The sequence below is a fragment of the Hydractinia symbiolongicarpus genome, chromosome 14, assembly GCF_029227915.1.
Source record: "Hydractinia symbiolongicarpus strain clone_291-10 chromosome 14, HSymV2.1, whole genome shotgun sequence".
NCBI classification, from domain to species: Eukaryota; Metazoa; Cnidaria; class Hydrozoa; order Anthoathecata; family Hydractiniidae; genus Hydractinia; species Hydractinia symbiolongicarpus.
In genome coordinates, this window is record NC_079888.1 from 16,663,835 (window position 1) to 16,684,663 (window position 20,829).

General features: G+C 39.4%; 18 non-coding genes across 18 annotated transcripts; all 18 read left to right on the forward strand.

The window, feature by feature from the left end:
• Positions 1 to 1,133: 1,133 nt before the first annotated feature.
• On the forward strand, positions 1,134 to 1,205 carry Trnat-cgu (transfer RNA threonine (anticodon CGU)). Its single transcript has one exon. It is a non-coding gene; the product is annotated as a tRNA-Thr (tRNA).
• Positions 1,206 to 2,007: 802 nt separating this feature from the next.
• Trnaa-cgc (transfer RNA alanine (anticodon CGC)) lies at positions 2,008 to 2,079 on the forward strand. Its single transcript has one exon. It is a non-coding gene; the product is annotated as a tRNA-Ala (tRNA).
• Positions 2,080 to 2,445: 366 nt separating this feature from the next.
• Positions 2,446 to 2,517, forward strand: Trnat-cgu (transfer RNA threonine (anticodon CGU)). Its single transcript has one exon. It is a non-coding gene; the product is annotated as a tRNA-Thr (tRNA).
• An 804-nt stretch (positions 2,518 to 3,321) lies between these two features.
• On the forward strand, positions 3,322 to 3,393 carry Trnat-cgu (transfer RNA threonine (anticodon CGU)). Its single transcript has one exon. It is a non-coding gene; the product is annotated as a tRNA-Thr (tRNA).
• A 2,110-nt stretch (positions 3,394 to 5,503) lies between these two features.
• Trnat-cgu (transfer RNA threonine (anticodon CGU)) lies at positions 5,504 to 5,575 on the forward strand. The gene has a single exon. It is a non-coding gene; the product is annotated as a tRNA-Thr (tRNA).
• A 1,240-nt stretch (positions 5,576 to 6,815) lies between these two features.
• On the forward strand, positions 6,816 to 6,887 carry Trnat-cgu (transfer RNA threonine (anticodon CGU)). The gene has a single exon. It is a non-coding gene; the product is annotated as a tRNA-Thr (tRNA).
• Positions 6,888 to 7,691: 804 nt separating this feature from the next.
• Positions 7,692 to 7,763, forward strand: Trnat-cgu (transfer RNA threonine (anticodon CGU)). Its single transcript has one exon. It is a non-coding gene; the product is annotated as a tRNA-Thr (tRNA).
• Positions 7,764 to 10,103: 2,340 nt separating this feature from the next.
• Trnat-cgu (transfer RNA threonine (anticodon CGU)) lies at positions 10,104 to 10,175 on the forward strand. The gene has a single exon. It is a non-coding gene; the product is annotated as a tRNA-Thr (tRNA).
• An 802-nt stretch (positions 10,176 to 10,977) lies between these two features.
• Trnaa-cgc (transfer RNA alanine (anticodon CGC)) lies at positions 10,978 to 11,049 on the forward strand. The gene has a single exon. It is a non-coding gene; the product is annotated as a tRNA-Ala (tRNA).
• A 366-nt stretch (positions 11,050 to 11,415) lies between these two features.
• On the forward strand, positions 11,416 to 11,487 carry Trnat-cgu (transfer RNA threonine (anticodon CGU)). Its single transcript has one exon. It is a non-coding gene; the product is annotated as a tRNA-Thr (tRNA).
• An 804-nt stretch (positions 11,488 to 12,291) lies between these two features.
• Positions 12,292 to 12,363, forward strand: Trnat-cgu (transfer RNA threonine (anticodon CGU)). Its single transcript has one exon. It is a non-coding gene; the product is annotated as a tRNA-Thr (tRNA).
• A 792-nt stretch (positions 12,364 to 13,155) lies between these two features.
• On the forward strand, positions 13,156 to 13,227 carry Trnat-cgu (transfer RNA threonine (anticodon CGU)). The gene has a single exon. It is a non-coding gene; the product is annotated as a tRNA-Thr (tRNA).
• Positions 13,228 to 14,019: 792 nt separating this feature from the next.
• On the forward strand, positions 14,020 to 14,091 carry Trnat-cgu (transfer RNA threonine (anticodon CGU)). Its single transcript has one exon. It is a non-coding gene; the product is annotated as a tRNA-Thr (tRNA).
• Positions 14,092 to 14,457: 366 nt separating this feature from the next.
• On the forward strand, positions 14,458 to 14,529 carry Trnat-cgu (transfer RNA threonine (anticodon CGU)). The gene has a single exon. It is a non-coding gene; the product is annotated as a tRNA-Thr (tRNA).
• Positions 14,530 to 15,321: 792 nt separating this feature from the next.
• Positions 15,322 to 15,393, forward strand: Trnat-cgu (transfer RNA threonine (anticodon CGU)). Its single transcript has one exon. It is a non-coding gene; the product is annotated as a tRNA-Thr (tRNA).
• Positions 15,394 to 17,503: 2,110 nt separating this feature from the next.
• Trnat-cgu (transfer RNA threonine (anticodon CGU)) lies at positions 17,504 to 17,575 on the forward strand. The gene has a single exon. It is a non-coding gene; the product is annotated as a tRNA-Thr (tRNA).
• A 1,240-nt stretch (positions 17,576 to 18,815) lies between these two features.
• Trnat-cgu (transfer RNA threonine (anticodon CGU)) lies at positions 18,816 to 18,887 on the forward strand. The gene has a single exon. It is a non-coding gene; the product is annotated as a tRNA-Thr (tRNA).
• Positions 18,888 to 19,691: 804 nt separating this feature from the next.
• Trnat-cgu (transfer RNA threonine (anticodon CGU)) lies at positions 19,692 to 19,763 on the forward strand. Its single transcript has one exon. It is a non-coding gene; the product is annotated as a tRNA-Thr (tRNA).
• The last annotated feature ends 1,066 nt before the right edge of the window (positions 19,764 to 20,829 follow it).

A 20,829-nucleotide genomic window follows, 5' to 3' on the forward strand; every position in this document is an offset into this window, starting at 1 on the left:
GTCAAAGGAAATAAACAGGACTGAATCGGCAATGGGGTTGAGAAGATTTAGGCATAAATTGCACAAAGTTATAAGAAGTTTTATACAGGAAAGCCCGAAGTTCTTTTAGATCGAACAACACGGCAACGTGTAAGATGCTTTGCACTATTAAATTTGAACGTCAAAGTAGGTTTAGCGTGTTCACTAATAACTTTTGAGTACTTGCATAAGAATTTAAAAATGCTGCGAATGGAAAATATAACAAAGGATGCAAAACAGGTCCAGGGGCCAAGTGGTAAGGCGTCGGTTTCGTAAACCGAAGATCAAGACTTCGAACCTCTTTTGTGCCTAAACTATATGGATGCTGTTGGCGGAGTTTTCTGGACATAACGTGCAGATATGACTTAGAAGTGAAAGAAGTCAAGAAATTGGATGAGACACAAAGGGTATGGTCCTCCAAGTCGAAGGAAATAAACAGGACTGAATCGGCAATGGCGTTGAGAGGATTTGAGCATAAAATGCACAAAGTTATAAAACGTTTTGTACAAGAAAGCCCGAAATTCCTGTAGATCAAAATACACAGCCACGTGTAAGATGCTTTGCACTATTAAATTTGAACGTAAAGTAGGTTTAGCGCGTTCACTATTAACTTTTGAGTACTTGTATAAAAAGTTAAAAATGCTGCGAATGGAAAATGTAACAAAGGATGCAAAACAGGTCCAGGGGCCAAGTGGTAAGGCGTCGGTTTCGTAAACCGAAGATCAAGACTTCGAAACTCGTCTGTGCCTAAACTATATAGATGCTTTTTGCGGAGTTTTCTGGACATAACGTGCAGATATACCTTAGAAGAGAGATAAGACAAGGGATTGTATGAAGTTTCCGGCGTATTGTTCTCGAAGTCAAAGAAAAGAAACAGGACTGAATCGGCAACGGGGTTGAGAAGATTTAAGCATAGAATTCACAAAGTTATGAAACATTTTATACGAGAAAGCCCGAAATTCCTGTAGATCAAACAACACGGCAACGTGTAAGATACTTTGCACTATAAAATTTGAACGTGACGAAGGCTTAGCGAGTTCACTATTAACTTTTGAGTACTTGCATAAGAAGTTAAAAATTCTGCGCATAGAAAATCTAACAAAGAATACAAAACAGACGCTGTGGCCAAGTGGTAAGGCGTCGGTCTCGTAAACCGAAGATCACGAGTTCAATCCTTGTCTGTGCCTAAGTTATATGGGAGCGTTTGCCGGAGTTTTCCAGACATAACGTGCAGATATGACTTAGAAGTAAAAGAAGTCTAGAAATTGGAGGAAACACCAGGGGTATGGTCCTCTAAGTCGAAGGAAATAAACAGGACTGAATCGGCAATGGTGTTGAGAAGATTTGAGCATAAAATGCACAAAGTTATAAAACGTTTTATACAAGAAAGCCCGAAATTCCTGTAGATCAAAAAACACAGCAACGTTTAAGATACTTAGCACCATTAAGTTTGAACGTAAAGTAGGTTTAGCGCGTTCACTATTAACTTTTGAGTACTTGCATAAAAAGTTAAAATGCTGCGAATGGAAAATATAACAAAGAATACTAAACAGGTCCAGGGGCCAAGTGGTAAGGCGTCGGTTTCGTAAACCGAAGATCACGAGTTCGATCCTGGTCTGTGCCCAAGTTATATGGGTGCGTTTGCCGGAGTTTTCCAGACACAACGTGCAGATATGACTTAGAAGTGAAAGAAGTCAAGAAATTGGATGAAGCACCTGGCGTAGTCTTCTCCAAATCAAAGGAAATGAACAGGACTGAATTGGCAATGGACTGGGGAACATCTAAGCATAAATTACGCAAAGTTATAGACCTTTTATACAGGAAACTCCAAAATTCCTATATATCGAATAACACAGCAACGGGTAAGTTATTTTACACCGTTAAATTTGATCGTGACAATAGCTTAGCGAGTTCATTGTTAACTTGTGAGTGCTTGCATAAGATGTTAATAATGATGCGGAAGGAGAATATACTAAAGCTTACTAAAGAGGCGCAGAGGCCAAGTGGTAAGGCGTCGGTCTCGCAAACCGAAGATCACGAGTTTGAACCTCGTCTGTGCCTAAATTATATGGATGCGTTTGCCGGAGTGTGTCAGACATAGCATGCAGATATGCCTTAGAATTGAAAGAAGTCAAGAAATTGGATGAAATTTCTGGGGTATGGTCATCGAAGTCAAAAGAAACAAACAGGACTGAATCGGGAATGGAGTTCAGAAGATTTAAGTATAAATTGCACAAAGCCATAAAAAGTTTTATACAGGAAAGCCCAAAATTCTTGCAGATCGAACAACACGGCAACGTGTAAAATACTATGCACTATTTAGTTTGAACGTGACCTAGGCTTAGCGAGTTCACTATTAACATTTGAGTGCTTGCATAAAAAGTTAATAATGATGCGGATGGAAAAGGTACCAAAGGATGCAAAACAGGCGCAGTGGCCAAGTGGTAAGGCGTCGGTATCGTAAACCGAAGATCACGAGTTCGAACCTCGTCTGTGCCTAAATTATGTGGACGAGTTTTGCGGAGATTTCCTGACAAAGTGTGCAGATATGCCTTAGAAGAGAAGTAAGACAAGGGATTGGATGAAATTTCAGGGGTATGGTCCTCCAAGTCAAAGTAAATAAACAGGACTGAATCGGCAATGGGGTTGAGAAGATTTAGGCATAAAATGCACAAAGTTATAAAAGGTTTTACACAACAAATCCCGAAATTCATGTAGATCAAAAAATACAGTAACGTGTAAGATACTCTGCGCTATTAAATTTGAACGTAAATTAGGCTTAGCGAGTTCACTATTAACTTTTGAGTACTTGCATAAAAAGTTAAAAATGCTGCGAATGGAAAATATACCAAAGGTTACTAAACAAGCGCAGTGGCCAAGTGGTAAGGCGTTGGTTTCCTAAACCGAAGACCAAGACTTCGAACCTCGTCTTTGTCTAAACTATATGGATGTTTTTGGTGCAGGTTTCTGGACATAACGTGCAGATATGACTTAGAAGCGAAAGAAGTGAAGAAATTGGATGAAACACCAGGGGTATGGTCCTCCAAGTCAAAGGAAATAAACAGGACTGAATCGGCAATGGGGTTGAGAAGATTTAGGCATAAAATGCACAAAGTTATAAAACGTTTTACACAACAAATCCTGAAATTCATGTAGATCAAAAAATACAGCAACGTGTAAGATACTTTGCGCCATTAAATTAGAATGTAAAGAAGGGTTAGCGAGTTTACTATTAACTTTTGAGTACTTGCATAAAAAGTTAAAAATGATGCGGATGGAAAATATACCAAAGGATGCAAAACAGGCGCAGTGGCCAAGTGGTAAGGCGTCGGTCTCGTAAACTGAAGATCACGAGTTCGAACCTTGTCTGCGCCTAAATTATGTGGACGACTTTTGCGGAGATTTCCTGACAAAGTGTGCAGATATGCCTTAGAAGAGAAATAAGGCAAGGGATTGGATGAAATTTCAGGGGCATGGTCCTCCAAGTTAAACGAAAATTAACAGGACTAAAGGGGAAGTGGTGTAGGGAACATCTAAGCAGAAATTGCGCAAAATTATAAAAATTTAATACAGGAAAGTCCGAAAGTCCGATATATCGAATAACACAGCAACGTGTAAGTTACTTTGCACCGTTACATTTTATTGTGATAAAGGCTTAGCGAGTTCATTATTATCTTTTGAGTACGTGCATAAAATATTAATAATGATGCGGATGTAAAGTATACCAAAGATTACTAGCAGGCGCAGTGGCCAACTAGTAATGCGTCGGTCTCGTAAACAGAAGCTCACGAGTTCGATCCTCGTCTGTGCCTAAGTTATATGGGTGCGTTTTCTGGAGTTTGCCAGACATAACATGCAGATATGACTTAGAAGCGAAAGAAATTGGATAAAACAATAGGGGTATGGTTCTTCAAGTCAAGGGTAATAAACAGGACCAAATCGGCAATGGAGTGGGGAACATCTAAGCATAAATAGCGCAAAGTTATAAACCGTTTATACAGGAAAGACGGAAATTCCTGTATATAGCATAACACAGCAGCGTCAAAGACACTTTGCTTCGGTACTTTTGAACCTGAGATATGTGTATCGAGTTCTTCTTTAACTTTCGCTCACTTGCATAAAAAGTTAAAAATGCTGCGAATGGAAAATATACCAAAGGCTAATAATCAGACGCAGTGGCCAAGTGGTAAGGCGTTGGTTTTGTAAACCGAAGATCAAGACTTCGAACCTCGTCTGTGCCTAAACTACATGGATGCTTTTGGCGGAGTTTTCTGGACATAACGTGCAGATATGCCTTAGAAGAGAAATAAGGCAAGGGATTGGATGAAAATTCAGGGTTATGGTCCTCCAAGTCAAAGGAAATAAACAGGACTGAATCGGCAATGGGGTTGAGAAGATTTAGGCATAAATTGCACAAAGTTATAAGAAGTTTTATACAGGAAAGCCCGAAGTTCTTTTAGATCGAACAACACGGCAACGTGTAAGATGCTTTGCACTATTAAATTTGAACGTCAAAGTAGGTTTAGCGTGTTCACTAATAACTTTTGAGTACTTGCATAAGAATTTAAAAATGCTGCGAATGGAAAATATAACAAAGGATGCAAAACAGGTCCAGGGGCCAAGTGGTAAGGCGTCGGTTTCGTAAACCGAAGATCAAGACTTCGAACCTCTTTTGTGCCTAAACTATATGGATGCTGTTGGCGGAGTTTTCTGGACATAACGTGCAGATATGACTTAGAAGTGAAAGAAGTCAAGAAATTGGATGAGACACAAAGGGTATGGTCCTCCAAGTCGAAGGAAATAAACAGGACTGAATCGGCAATGGCGTTGAGAGGATTTGAGCATAAAATGCACAAAGTTATAAAACGTTTTGTACAAGAAAGCCCGAAATTCCTGTAGATCAAAATACACAGCCACGTGTAAGATGCTTTGCACTATTAAATTTGAACGTAAAGTAGGTTTAGCGCGTTCACTATTAACTTTTGAGTACTTGTATAAAAAGTTAAAAAATGCTGCGAATGGAAAATGTAACAAAGGATGCAAAACAGGTCCAGGGGCCAAGTGGTAAGGCGTCGGTTTCGTAAACCGAAGATCAAGACTTCGAAACTCGTCTGTGCCTAAACTATATAGATGCTTTTTGCGGAGTTTTCTGGACATAACGTGCAGATATACCTTAGAAGAGAGATAAGACAAGGGATTGTATGAAGTTTCCGGCGTATTGTTCTCGAAGTCAAAGAAAAGAAACAGGACTGAATCGGCAACGGGGTTGAGAAGATTTAAGCATAGAATTCACAAAGTTATGAAACATTTTATACGAGAAAGCCCGAAATTCCTGTAGATCAAACAACACAGCAACGTGTAAGATACTTTGCACTATTAAATTTGAACGTGACGAAGGCTTAGCGAGTTCACTATTAACTTTTGAGTACTTGCATAAGAAGTTAAAAATTCTGCGCATAGAAAATCTAACAAAGAATACAAAACAGACGCTGTGGCCAAGTGGTAAGGCGTCGGTCTCGTAAACCGAAGATCACGAGTTCAATCCTTGTCTGTGCCTAAGTTATATGGGGGCGTTTGCCGGAGTTTTCCAGACATAACGTGCAGATATGACTTAGAAGTAAAAGAAGTCTAGAAATTGGAGGAAACACCAGGGGTATGGTCCTCTAAGTCGAAGGAAATAAACAGGACTGAATCGGCAATGGTGTTGAGAAGATTTGAGCATAAAATGCACAAAGTTATAAAACGTTTTATACAAGAAAGCCCGAAATTCCTGTAGATCAAAAAACACAGCAACGTTTAAGATACTTAGCACCATTAAGTTTGAACGTAAAGTAGGTTTAGCGCGTTCACTATTAACTTTTGAGTACTTGCATAAAAAGTTAAAATGCTGCGAATGGAAAATATAACAAAGAATACTAAACAGGTCCAGGGGCCAAGTGGTAAGGCGTCGGTTTCGTAAACCGAAGATCACGAGTTCGATCCTGGTCTGTGCCCAAGTTATATGGGTGCGTTTGCCGGAGTTTTCCAGACACAACGTGCAGATATGACTTAGAAGTGAAAGAAGTCAAGAAATTGGATGAAGCACCTGGCGTAGTCTTCTCCAAATCAAAGGAAATGAACAGGACTGAATTGGCAATGGACTGGGGAACATCTAAGCATAAATTACGCAAAGTTATAGACCTTTTATACAGGAAACTCCAAAATTCCTATATATCGAATAACACAGCAACGGGTAAGTTATTTTACACCGTTAAATTTGATCGTGACAATAGCTTAGCGAGTTCATTGTTAACTTGTGAGTGCTTGCATAAGATGTTAATAATGATGCGGAAGGAGAATATACTAAAGCTTACTAAAGAGGCGCAGAGGCCAAGTGGTAAGGCGTCGGTCTCACAAACCGAAGATCACGAGTTTGAACCTCGTCTGTGCCTAAATTATATGGATGCGTTTGCCGGAGTGTGTCAGACATAGCATGCAGATATGCCTTAGAATTGAAAGAAGTCAAGAAATTGGATGAAATTTCTGGGGTATGGTCATCGAAGTCAAAAGAAACAAACAGGACTGAATCGGGAATGGAGTTCAGAAGATTTAAGTATAAATTGCACAAAGCCATAAAAAGTTTTATACAGGAAAGCCCAAAATTCTTGCAGATCGAACAACACGGCAACGTGTAAAATACTATGCACTATTTAGTTTGAACGTGACCTAGGCTTAGCGAGTTCACTATTAACATTTGAGTGCTTGCATAAAAAGTTAATAATGATGCGGATGGAAAAGGTACCAAAGGATGCAAAACAGGCGCAGTGGCCAAGTGGTAAGGCGTCGGTATCGTAAACCGAAGATCACGAGTTCGAACCTCGTCTGTGCCTAAATTATGTGGACGAGTTTTGCGGAGATTTCCTGACAAAGTGTGCAGATATGCCTTAGAAGAGAAGTAAGACAAGGGATTGGATGAAATTTCAGGGGTATGGTCCTCCAAGTCAAAGTAAATAAACAGGACTGAATCGGCAATGGGGTTGAGAAGATTTAGGCATAAAATGCACAAAGTTATAAAAGGTTTTACACAACAAATCCCGAAATTCATGTAGATCAAAAAATACAGTAACGTGTAAGATACTCTGCGCTATTAAATTTGAACGTAAATTAGGCTTAGCGAGTTCACTATTAACTTTTGAGTACTTGCATAAAAAGTTAAAAATGCTGCGAATGGAAAATATACCAAAGGTTACTAAACAAGCGCAGTGGCCAAGTGGTAAGGCGTTGGTTTCCTAAACCGAAGACCAAGACTTCGAACCTCGTCTTTGTCTAAACTATATGGATGTTTTTGGTGCAGGTTTCTGGACATAACGTGCAGATATGACTTAGAAGCGAAAGAAGTGAAGAAATTGGATGAAACACCAGGGGTATGGTCCTCCAAGTCAAAGGAAATAAACAGGACTGAATCGGCAATGGGGTTGAGAAGATTTAGGCATAAAATGCACAAAGTTATAAAACGTTTTACACAACAAATCCTGAAATTCATGTAGATCAAAAAATACAGCAACGTGTAAGATACTTTGCGCCATTAAATTAGAATGTAAAGAAGGGTTAGCGAGTTTACTATTAACTTTTGAGTACTTGCATAAAAAGTTAAAAATGATGCGGATGGAAAATATACCAAAGGATGCAAAACAGGCGCAGTGGCCAAGTGGTAAGGCGTCGGTCTCGTAAACTGAAGATCACGAGTTCGAACCTTGTCTGCGCCTAAATTATGTGGACGACTTTTGCGGAGATTTCCTGACAAAGTGTGCAGATATGCCTTAGAAGAGAAATAAGGCAAGGGATTGGATGAAATTTCAGGGGCATGGTCCTCCAAGTTAAACGAAAATTAACAGGACTAAAGGGGAAGTGGTGTAGGGAACATCTAAGCAGAAATTGCGCAAAATTATAAAAATTTAATACAGGAAAGTCCGAAAGTCCGATATATCGAATAACACAGCAACGTGTAAGTTACTTTGCACCGTTACATTTTATTGTGATAAAGGCTTAGCGAGTTCATTATTATCTTTTGAGTACGTGCATAAAATATTAATAATGATGCGGATGTAAAGTATACCAAAGATTACTAGCAGGCGCAGTGGCCAACTAGTAATGCGTCGGTCTCGTAAACAGAAGCTCACGAGTTCGATCCTCGTCTGTGCCTAAGTTATATGGGTGCGTTTTCTGGAGTTTGCCAGACATAACATGCAGATATGACTTAGAAGCGAAAGAAATTGGATAAAACAATAGGGGTATGGTTCTTCAAGTCAAGGGTAATAAACAGGACCAAATCGGCAATGGAGTGGGGAACATCTAAGCATAAATAGCGCAAAGTTATAAACCGTTTATACAGGAAAGACGGAAATTCCTGTATATAGCATAACACAGCAGCGTCAAAGACACTTTGCTTCGGTACTTTTGAACCTGAGATATGTGTATCGAGTTCTTCTTTAACTTTCGCTCACTTGCATAAAAAGTTAAAAATGCTGCGAATGGAAAATATACCAAAGGCTAATAATCAGACGCAGTGGCCAAGTGGTAAGGCGTTGGTTTTGTAAACCGAAGATCAAGACTTCGAACCTCGTCTGTGCCTAAACTACATGGATGCTTTTGGCGGAGTTTTCTGGACATTATTATTATTATTATTATTATTCCGAATATTTATACAGGATAGCCACTTCAGTGTTTGAAACACTGTTATCAATGTGGGTCCTGGTTCGGAATGTATACATTAAGTATACACCGGCATTACCTACCCAATTTCCCTCACATGGCATGGGTTGACCCGTAGCTGTAGTAAAGACACTTGCTAAACATGCCCGCGCTGTGGACCGAACCACGGACCTTGTGATTGCGAAGCGAACGTGCAGATATGCCTTAGAAGAGAAATAAGGCAAGGGATTGGATGAAAATTCAGGGTTATGGTCCTCCAAGTCAAAGGAAATAAACAGGACTGAATCGGCAATGGGGTTGAGAAGATTTAGGCATAAATTGCACAAAGTTATAAGAAGTTTTATACAGGAAAGCCCGAAGTTCTTTTAGATCGAACAACACGGCAACGTGTAAGATGCTTTGCACTATTAAATTTGAACGTCAAAGTAGGTTTAGCGTGTTCACTAATAACTTTTGAGTACTTGCATAAGAATTTAAAAATGCTGCGAATGGAAAATATAACAAAGGATGCAAAACAGGTCCAGGGGCCAAGTGGTAAGGCGTCGGTTTCGTAAACCGAAGATCAAGACTTCGAACCTCTTTTGTGCCTAAACTATATGGATGCTGTTGGCGGAGTTTTCTGGACATAACGTGCAGATATGACTTAGAAGTGAAAGAAGTCAAGAAATTGGATGAGACACAAAGGGTATGGTCCTCCAAGTCGAAGGAAATAAACAGGACTGAATCGGCAATGGCGTTGAGAGGATTTGAGCATAAAATGCACAAAGTTATAAAACGTTTTGTACAAGAAAGCCCGAAATTCCTGTAGATCAAAATACACAGCCACGTGTAAGATGCTTTGCACTATTAAATTTGAACGTAAAGTAGGTTTAGCGCGTTCACTATTAACTTTTGAGTACTTGTATAAAAAGTTAAAAAATGCTGCGAATGGAAAATGTAACAAAGGATGCAAAACAGGTCCAGGGGCCAAGTGGTAAGGCGTCGGTTTCGTAAACCGAAGATCAAGACTTCGAAACTCGTCTGTGCCTAAACTATATAGATGCTTTTTGCGGAGTTTTCTGGACATAACGTGCAGATATACCTTAGAAGAGAGATAAGACAAGGGATTGTATGAAGTTTCCGGCGTATTGTTCTCGAAGTCAAAGAAAAGAAACAGGACTGAATCGGCAACGGGGTTGAGAAGATTTAAGCATAGAATTCACAAAGTTATGAAACATTTTATACGAGAAAGCCCGAAATTCCTGTAGATCAAACAACACAGCAACGTGTAAGATACTTTGCACTATTAAATTTGAACGTGACGAAGGCTTAGCGAGTTCACTATTAACTTTTGAGTACTTGCATAAGAAGTTAAAAATTCTGCGCATAGAAAATCTAACAAAGAATACAAAACAGACGCTGTGGCCAAGTGGTAAGGCGTCGGTCTCGTAAACCGAAGATCACGAGTTCAATCCTTGTCTGTGCCTAAGTTATATGGGGGCGTTTGCCGGAGTTTTCCAGACATAACGTGCAGATATGACTTAGAAGTAAAAGAAGTCTAGAAATTGGAGGAAACACCAGGGGTATGGTCCTCTAAGTCGAAGGAAATAAACAGGACTGAATCGGCAATGGTGTTGAGAAGATTTGAGCATAAAATGCACAAAGTTATAAAACGTTTTATACAAGAAAGCCCGAAATTCCTGTAGATCAAAAAACACAGCAACGTTTAAGATACTTAGCACCATTAAGTTTGAACGTAAAGTAGGTTTAGCGCGTTCACTATTAACTTTTGAGTACTTGCATAAAAAGTTAAAATGCTGCGAATGGAAAATATAACAAAGAATACTAAACAGGTCCAGGGGCCAAGTGGTAAGGCGTCGGTTTCGTAAACCGAAGATCACGAGTTCGATCCTGGTCTGTGCCCAAGTTATATGGGTGCGTTTGCCGGAGTTTTCCAGACACAACGTGCAGATATGACTTAGAAGTGAAAGAAGTCAAGAAATTGGATGAAGCACCTGGCGTAGTCTTCTCCAAATCAAAGGAAATGAACAGGACTGAATTGGCAATGGACTGGGGAACATCTAAGCATAAATTACGCAAAGTTATAGACCTTTTATACAGGAAACTCCAAAATTCCTATATATCGAATAACACAGCAACGGGTAAGTTATTTTACACCGTTAAATTTGATCGTGACAATAGCTTAGCGAGTTCATTGTTAACTTGTGAGTGCTTGCATAAAATGTTAATAATGATGCGGAAGGAGAATATACTAAAGCTTACTAAAGAGGCGCAGAGGCCAAGTGGTAAGGCGTCGGTCTCGCAAACCGAAGATCACGAGTTTGAACCTCGTCTGTGCCTAAATTATATGGATGCGTTTGCCGGAGTGTGTCAGACATAGCATGCAGATATGCCTTAGAATTGAAAGAAGTCAAGAAATTGGATGAAATTTCTGGGGTATGGTCATCGAAGTCAAAAGAAACAAACAGGACTGAATCGGGAATGGAGTTCAGAAGATTTAAGTATAAATTGCACAAAGCCATAAAAAGTTTTATACAGGAAAGCCCAAAATTCTTGCAGATCGAACAACACGGCAACGTGTAAAATACTATGCACTATTTAGTTTGAACGTGACCTAGGCTTAGCGAGTTCACTATTAACATTTGAGTGCTTGCATAAAAAGTTAATAATGATGCGGATGGAAAAGGTACCAAAGGATGCAAAACAGGCGCAGTGGCCAAGTGGTAAGGCGTCGGTATCGTAAACCGAAGATCACGAGTTCGAACCTCGTCTGTGCCTAAATTATGTGGACGAGTTTTGCGGAGATTTCCTGACAAAGTGTGCAGATATGCCTTAGAAGAGAAGTAAGACAAGGGATTGGATGAAATTTCAGGGGTATGGTCCTCCAAGTCAAAGTAAATAAACAGGACTGAATCGGCAATGGGGTTGAGAAGATTTAGGCATAAAATGCACAAAGTTATATAAGGTTTTACACAACAAATCCCGAAATTCATGTAGATCAAAAAATACAGTAACGTGTAAGATACTCTGCGCTATTAAATTTGAACGTAAATTAGGCTTAGCGAGTTCACTATTAACTTTTGAGTACTTGCATAAAAAGTTAAAAATGCTGCGAATGGAAAATATACCAAAGGTTACTAAACAAGCGCAGTGGCCAAGTGGTAAGGCGTTGGTTTCCTAAACCGAAGACCAAGACTTCGAACATCGTCTTTGTGTAAACTATATGGATGTTTTTGGTGCAGGTTTCTGGACATAACGTGCAGATATGACTTAGAAGCGAAAGAAGTGAAGAAATTGGATGAAACACCAGGGGTATGGTCCTCCAAGTCAAAGGAAATAAACAGGACTGAATCGGCAATGGGGTTGAGAAGATTTAGGCATAAAATGCACAAAGTTATAAAACGTTTTACACAACAAATCCTGAAATTCATGTAGATCAAAAAATACAGCAACGTGTAAGATACTTTGCGCCATTAAATTAGAATGTAAAGAAGGGTTAGCGAGTTTACTATTAACTTTTGAGTACTTGCATAAAAAGTTAAAAATGATGCGGATGGAAAATATACCAAAGGATGCAAAACAGGCGCAGTGGCCAAGTGGTAAGGCGTCGCTCTCGTAAACTGAAGATCACGAGTTCGAACCTCGTCTGCGCCTAAATTATGTGGACGACTTTTGCGGAGATTTCCTGACAAAGTGTGCAGATATGCCTTAGAAGAGAAATAAGGCAAGGGATTGGATGAAATTTCAGGGGCATGGTCCTCCAAGTCAAAGGAAGTAAACTGGACTGAATCGGCAATGGGGTTGAGAAGATTTAAGCATAAAATGCACAAAGTTTTAAAACGTTTTATACAAGAAAGCCCGTAATTCCTGTAGATCAAAAAACACAGCAACGTGTAAGATACTTTGCACTATTAAATTTGAACGTAAAGTAGGCTTATTAACTTTTGAGTACTTGCATAAAAAGTTAAAAATGCTGCGAATGGAAAATATACCAAAGGTTACTACACAAGCGCAGTGGCCAAGTGGTAAGGCGTTGGTTTCCTAAACCGAAGATCAAGACTTCGAACCTTGTCTTTGTCTAAACTATATGGATGTTTTTGGTGCAGTTTTCTGGACATAACTTGCAGATATGACTTAGAAGCGAAAGAAGTGAAGAAATTGGATGAAACACCAGGGGTATGGTCCTCCAAGTCAAAGGAAATAACCAGGACTGAATCGGCAATGGGGTTGAGAAGATTTAGGCATAAAATGCACAAAGTTATAAAACGTTTTACACAACAAATCCTGAAATTCATGTAGATCAAAAAATACAGCAACGTGTAAGATACTTTGCGCCATTAAATTAGAATGTAAAGAAGGGTTAGCGAGTTTACTATTAACTTTTGAGTACATGCATAAAAAGTTAAAAATGATGCGGATGAAAAATATACCAAAGGATGCAAAACAGGCGCAGTGGCCAAGTGGTACGGCGTCGGTCTCGTAAACTGAAGATCACGAGTTCGAACCTCGTCTGCGCCTAAATTATGTGGACGACTTTTGCGGAGATTTCCTGACAAAGTGTGCAGATATGCCTTAGAAGAGAAATAAGGCAAGGGATTGGATGAAATTTCAGGGGCATGGTCCTCCAAGTCAAAGGAAGTAAACTGGACTGAATCGGCAATGGGGTTGAGAAGATTTAAGCATAAAATGCACAAAGTTTTAAAACGTTTTATACAAGAAAGCCCGTAATTCCTGTAGATCAAAAAACACAGCAACGTGTAAGATACTTTGCACTATTAAATTTGAACGTAAAGTAGGCTTATTAACTTTTGAGTACTTGCATAAAAAGTTAAAAATGCTGCGAATGGAAAATATACCAAAGGTTACTACACAAGCGCAGTGGCCAAGTGGTAAGGCGTTGGTTTCCTAAACCGAAGATCAAGACTTCGAACCTTGTCTTTGTCTAAACTATATGGATGTTTTTGGTGCAGTTTTCTGGACATAACGTGCAGATATGACTTAGAAGCGAAAGAAGTGAAGAAATTGGATGAAACACCAGGGGTATGGTCCTCCAAGTCAAAGGAAATAACCAGGACTGAATCGGCAATGGTGTTGAGAAGATTTGAGCATAAAATGCACAAAGTTATAAAACGTTTTATACAACAAAGCCCAAAATTCCTGTAGATCACAAAACACAGCAACGTGTAAGATACTTTGCGCCATTAAATTTGAACGTAAAGTAGGGTTAGCGAGTTCACTATTAACTTTTGAGTACTTGCATAAAAAGTTAAAAATGCTGCGAATGGAAAATATACCAAAGGATGCACAACAGGCGTAGTGGCCAAGTGGTAAGGCGTCGGTATCGTAAGCCGAAGATCACGAGTTCGATCCTCGTCTGTGCCTAAGATATATGGGGGCGTTTGCCGGAGTTTTCCAGACATAACGTGCAGATATGACTTAGAAGCGAAAGAAGCGAAGAAATTGGATGAAACATCAGGGGTATGGTCCTCCAAGTCAAAGGAAATAAACAGGACTGAATCGGCAATGGGGTTGAGAAGATTTAGGCATAAAATGCACAAAGTTATAAAACGATTTACACAACAAATCCCGAAATTCATGTAGATCAAAAAATACAGCAACGTGTAAGATACTTTGCGCCATTAAATTTAAACGTAAAGTAGGGTTAGCGAGTTCACTATTAACTTTTGAGTACTTGCATAAAAAGTTAAAAATGATGCGGATGGAAAATATACCAAAGGATGCAAAACAGGCGCAGTGGCCAAGTGGTAAGGCGTCGGTCTCGTAAACCGAAGATCACGAGTTCAAACCTCGTCTGCGCCTAAATTATGTGGACGACTTTTGCGGAGATTTCCTGACAAAGAGTGCAGATATGCCTTAGAAGAGAAATAAGGCAAGGGATTGGATGAAATTTCAGGGGCATGGTCCTCCGAGTCAAAGGAAGTAAACAGGACTGAATCGGCAATGGGGTTGAGAAGATATAAGCATAAAATGCACAAAGTTTTAAAACGTTTTATACAAGAAAGCCCGTAATTCCTGTAGATCAAAAAACACAGCAACGTGTAAGATACTTTGCACTATTAAATTTGAACGTAAAGTAGGCTTATTAACTTTTGAGTACTTGCATAAAAAGTTAAAAATGCTGCGAATGGAAAATATACCAAAGGTTACTACACAAGCGCAGTGGCCAAGTGGTAAGGCGTTGGTTTCCTAAACCGAAGATCAAGACTTCGAACCTTGTCTTTGTCTAAACTTTATGGATGTTTTTGGTGCAGTTTTCTGGACATAACGTGCAGATATGACTTAGAAGCGAAAGAAGTGAAGAAATTGGATGAAACACCAGGGGTATGGTCCTCCAAGTCAAAGGAAATAAACAGGACTGAATCGGCAATGGGGTTGAGAAGATTTAGGCATAAAATGCACAAAGTTATAAAACGTTTTACACAACAAATCCTGAAATTCATGTAGATCAAAAAATACAGCAACGTGTAAGATACTTTGCGCCATTAAATTAGAATGTAAAGAAGGGTTAGCGAGTTTACTATTAACTTTTGAGTACTTGCATAAAAAGTTAAAAATGATGCGGATGGAAAATATACCAAAGGATGCAAAACAGGCGCAGTGGCCAAGTGGTAAGGCGTCGGTCTCGTAAACTGAAGATCACGAGTTCGAACCTTGTCTGCGCCTAAATTATGTGGACGACTTTTGCGGAGATTTCCTGACAAAGTGTGCAGATATGCCTTAGAAGAGAAATAAGGCAAGGGATTGGATGAAATTTCAGGGGCATGGTCCTCCAAGTTAAACGAAAATTAACAGGACTAAAGGGGAAGTGGTGTAGGGAACATCTAAGCAGAAATTGCGCAAAATTATAAAAATTTAATACAGGAAAGTCCGAAAGTCCGATATATCGAATAACACAGCAACGTGTAAGTTACTTTGCACCGTTACATTTTATTGTGATAAAGGCTTAGCGAGTTCATTATTATCTTTTGAGTACGTGCATAAAATATTAATAATGATGCGGATGTAAAGTATACCAAAGATTACTAGCAGGCGCAGTGGCCAACTAGTAATGCGTCGGTCTCGTAAACAGAAGCTCACGAGTTCGATCCTCGTCTGTGCCTAAGTTATATGGGTGCGTTTTCTGGAGTTTGCCAGACATAACATGCAGATATGACTTAGAAGCGAAAGAAATTGGATAAAACAATAGGGGTATGGTTCTTCAAGTCAAGGGTAATAAACAGGACCAAATCGGCAATGGAGTGGGGAACATCTAAGCATAAATAGCGCAAAGTTATAAACCGTTTATACAGGAAAGACGGAAATTCCTGTATATAGCATAACACAGCAGCGTCAAAGACACTTTGCTTCGGTACTTTTGAACCTGAGATATGTGTATCGAGTTCTTCTTTAACTTTCGCTCACTTGCATAAAAAGTTAAAAATGCTGCGAATGGAAAATATACCAAAGGCTAATAATCAGACGCAGTGGCCAAGTGGTAAGGCGTTGGTTTTGTAAACCGAAGATCAAGACTTCGAACCTCGTCTGTGCCTAAACTACATGGATGCTTTTGGCGGAGTTTTCTGGACATAACGTGCAGATATGCCTTAGAAGAGAAATAAGGCAAGGGATTGGATGAAAATTCAGGGTTATGGTCCTCCAAGTCAAAGGAAATAAACAGGACTGAATCGGCAATGGGGTTGAGAAGATTTAGGCATAAATTGCACAAAGTTATAAGAAGTTTTATACAGGAAAGCCCGAAGTTCTTTTAGATCGAACAACACGGCAACGTGTAAGATGCTTTGCACTATTAAATTTGAACGTCAAAGTAGGTTTAGCGTGTTCACTAATAACTTTTGAGTACTTGCATAAGAATTTAAAAATGCTGCGAATGGAAAATATAACAAAGGATGCAAAACAGGTCCAGGGGCCAAGTGGTAAGGCGTCGGTTTCGTAAACCGAAGATCAAGACTTCGAACCTCTTTTGTGCCTAAACTATATGGATGCTGTTGGCGGAGTTTTCTGGACATAACGTGCAGATATGACTTAGAAGTGAAAGAAGTCAAGAAATTGGATGAGACACAAAGGGTATGGTCCTCCAAGTCGAAGGAAATAAACAGGACTGAATCGGCAATGGCGTTGAGAGGATTTGAGCATAAAATGCACAAAGTTATAAAACGTTTTGTACAAGAAAGCCCGAAATTCCTGTAGATCAAAATACACAGCCACGTGTAAGATGCTTTGCACTATTAAATTTGAACGTAAAGTAGGTTTAGCGCGTTCACTATTAACTTTTGAGTACTTGTATAAAAAGTTAAAAAATGCTGCGAATGGAAAATGTAACAAAGGATGCAAAACAGGTCCAGGGGCCAAGTGGTAAGGCGTCGGTTTCGTAAACCGAAGATCAAGACTTCGAAACTCGTCTGTGCCTAAACTATATAGATGCTTTTTGCGGAGTTTTCTGGACATAACGTGCAGATATACCTTAGAAGAGAGATAAGACAAGGGATTGTATGAAGTTTCCGGCGTATTGTTCTCGAAGTCAAAGAAAAGAAACAGGACTGAATCGGCAACGGGGTTGAGAAGATTTAAGCATAGAATTCACAAAGTTATGAAACATTTTATACGAGAAAGCCCGAAATTCCTGTAGATCAAACAACACAGCAACGTGTAAGATACTTTGCACTATTAAATTTGAACGTGACGAAGGCTTAGCGAGTTCACTATTAACTTTTGAGTACTTGCATAAGAAGTTAAAAATTCTGCGCATAGAAAATCTAACAAAGAATACAAAACAGACGCTGTGGCCAAGTGGTAAGGCGTCGGTCTCGTAAACCGAAGATCACGAGTTCAATCCTTGTCTGTGCCTAAGTTATATGGGGGCGTTTGCCGGAGTTTTCCAGACATAACGTGCAGATATGACTTAGAAGTAAAAGAAGTCTAGAAATTGGAGGAAACACCAGGGGTATGGTCCTCTAAGTCGAAGGAAATAAACAGGACTGAATCGGCAATGGTGTTGAGAAGATTTGAGCATAAAATGCACAAAGTTATAAAACGTTTTATACAAGAAAGCCCGAAATTCCTGTAGATCAAAAAACACAGCAACGTTTAAGATACTTAGCACCATTAAGTTTGAACGTAAAGTAGGTTTAGCGCGTTCACTATTAACTTTTGAGTACTTGCATAAAAAGTTAAAATGCTGCGAATGGAAAATATAACAAAGAATACTAAACAGGTCCAGGGGCCAAGTGGTAAGGCGTCGGTTTCGTAAACCGAAGATCACGAGTTCGATCCTGGTCTGTGCCCAAGTTATATGGGTGCGTTTGCCGGAGTTTTCCAGACACAACGTGCAGATATGACTTAGAAGTGAAAGAAGTCAAGAAATTGGATGAAGCACCTGGCGTAGTCTTCTCCAAATCAAAGGAAATGAACAGGACTGAATTGGCAATGGACTGGGGAACATCTAAGCATAAATTACGCAAAGTTATAGACCTTTTATACAGGAAACTCCAAAATTCCTATATATCGAATAACACAGCAACGGGTAAGTTATTTTACACCGTTAAATTTGATCGTGACAATAGCTTAGCGAGTTCATTGTTAACTTGTGAGTGCTTGCATAAGATGTTAATAATGATGCGGAAGGAGAATATACTAAAGCTTACTAAAGAGGCGCAGAGGCCAAGTGGTAAGGCGTCGGTCTCACAAACCGAAGATCACGAGTTTGAACCTCGTCTGTGCCTAAATTATATGGATGCGTTTGCCGGAGTGTGTCAGACATAGCATGCAGATATGCCTTAGAATTGAAAGAAGTCAAGAAATTGGATGAAATTTCTGGGGTATGGTCATCGAAGTCAAAAGAAACAAACAGGACTGAATCGGGAATGGAGTTCAGAAGATTTAAGTATAAATTGCACAAAGCCATAAAAAGTTTTATACAGGAAAGCCCAAAATTCTTGCAGATCGAACAACACGGCAACGTGTAAAATACTATGCACTATTTAGTTTGAACGTGACCTAGGCTTAGCGAGTTCACTATTAACATTTGAGTGCTTGCATAAAAAGTTAATAATGATGCGGATGGAAAAGGTACCAAAGGATGCAAAACAGGCGCAGTGGCCAAGTGGTAAGGCGTCGGTATCGTAAACCGAAGATCACGAGTTCGAACCTCGTCTGTGCCTAAATTATGTGGACGAGTTTTGCGGAGATTTCCTGACAAAGTGTGCAGATATGCCTTAGAAAAGAAGTAAGACAAGGGATTGGATGAAATTTCAGGGGTATGGTCCTCCAAGTCAAAGTAAATAAACAGGACTGAATCGGCAATGGGGTTGAGAAGATTTAGGCATAAAATGCACAAAGTTATAAAAGGTTTTACACAACAAATCCCGAAATTCATGTAGATCAAAAAATACAGTAACGTGTAAGATACTCTGCGCTATTAAATTTGAACGTAAATTAGGCTTAGCGAGTTCACTATTAACTTTTGAGTACTTGCATAAAAAGTTAAAAATGCTGCGAATGGAAAATATACCAAAGGTTACTAAACAAGCGCAGTGGCCAAGTGGTAAGGCGTTGGTTTCCTAAACCGAAGACCAAGACTTCGAACCTCGTCTTTGTCTAAACTATATGGATGTTTTTGGTGCAGGTTTCTGGACATAACGTGCAGATATGACTTAGAAGCGAAAGAAGTGAAGAAATTGGATGAAACACCAGGGGTATGGTCCTCCAAGTCAAAGGAAATAAACAGGACTGAATCGGCAATGGGGTTGAGAAGATTTAGGCATAAAATGCACAAAGTTATAAAACGTTTTACACAACAAATCCTGAAATTCATGTAGATCAAAAAATACAGCAACGTGTAAGATACTTTGCGCCATTAAATTAGAATGTAAAGAAGGGTTAGCGAGTTTACTATTAACTTTTGAGTACTTGCATAAAAAGTTAAAAATGATGCGGATGGAAAATATACCAAAGGATGCAAAACAGGCGCAGTGGCCAAGTGGTAAGGCGTCGGTCTCGTAAACTGAAGATCACGAGTTCGAACCTTGTCTGCGCCTAAATTATGTGGACGACTTTTGCGGAGATTTCCTGACAAAGTGTGCAGATATGCCTTAGAAGAGAAATAAGGCAAGGGATTGGATGAAATTTCAGGGGCATGGTCCTCCAAGTTAAACGAAAATTAACAGGACTAAAGGGGAAGTGGTGTAGGGAACATCTAAGCAGAAATTGCGCAAAATTATAAAAATTTAATACAGGAAAGTCCGAAAGTCCGATATATCGAATAACACAGCAACGTGTAAGTTACTTTGCACCGTTACATTTTATTGTGATAAAGGCTTAGCGAGTTCATTATTATCTTTTGAGTACGTGCATAAAATATTAATAATGATGCGGATGTAAAGTATACCAAAGATTACTAGCAGGCGCAGTGGCCAACTAGTAATGCGTCGGTCTCGTAAACAGAAGCTCACGAGTTCGATCCTCGTCTGTGCCTAAGTTATATGGGTGCGTTTTCTGGAGTTTGCCAGACATAACATGCAGATATGACTTAGAAGCGAAAGAAATTGGATAAAACAATAGGGGTATGGTTCTTCAAGTCAAGGGTAATAAACAGGACCAAATCGGCAATGGAGTGGGGAACATCTAAGCATAAATAGCGCAAAGTTATAAACCGTTTATACAGGAAAGACGGAAATTCCTGTATATAGCATAACACAGCAGCGTCAAAGACACTTTGCTTCGGTACTTTTGAACCTGAGATATGTGTATCGAGTTCTTCTTTAACTTTCGCTCACTTGCATAAAAAGTTAAAAATGCTGCGAATGGAAAATATACCAAAGGCTAATAATCAGACGCAGTGGCCAAGTGGTAAGGCGTTGGTTTTGTAAACCGAAGATCAAGACTTCGAACCTCTTTTGTGCCTAAACTATATGGATGCTTTTGGCGGAGTTTTCTGGACATAACGTGCAGATATGCCTTAGAAGAGAAATAAGGCAAGGGATTGGATGAAAATTCAGGGTTATGGTCCTCCAAGTCAAAGGAAATAAACAGGACTGAATCGGCAATGGGGTTGAGAAGATTTAGGCATAAATTGCACAAAGTTATAAGAAGTTTTATACAGGA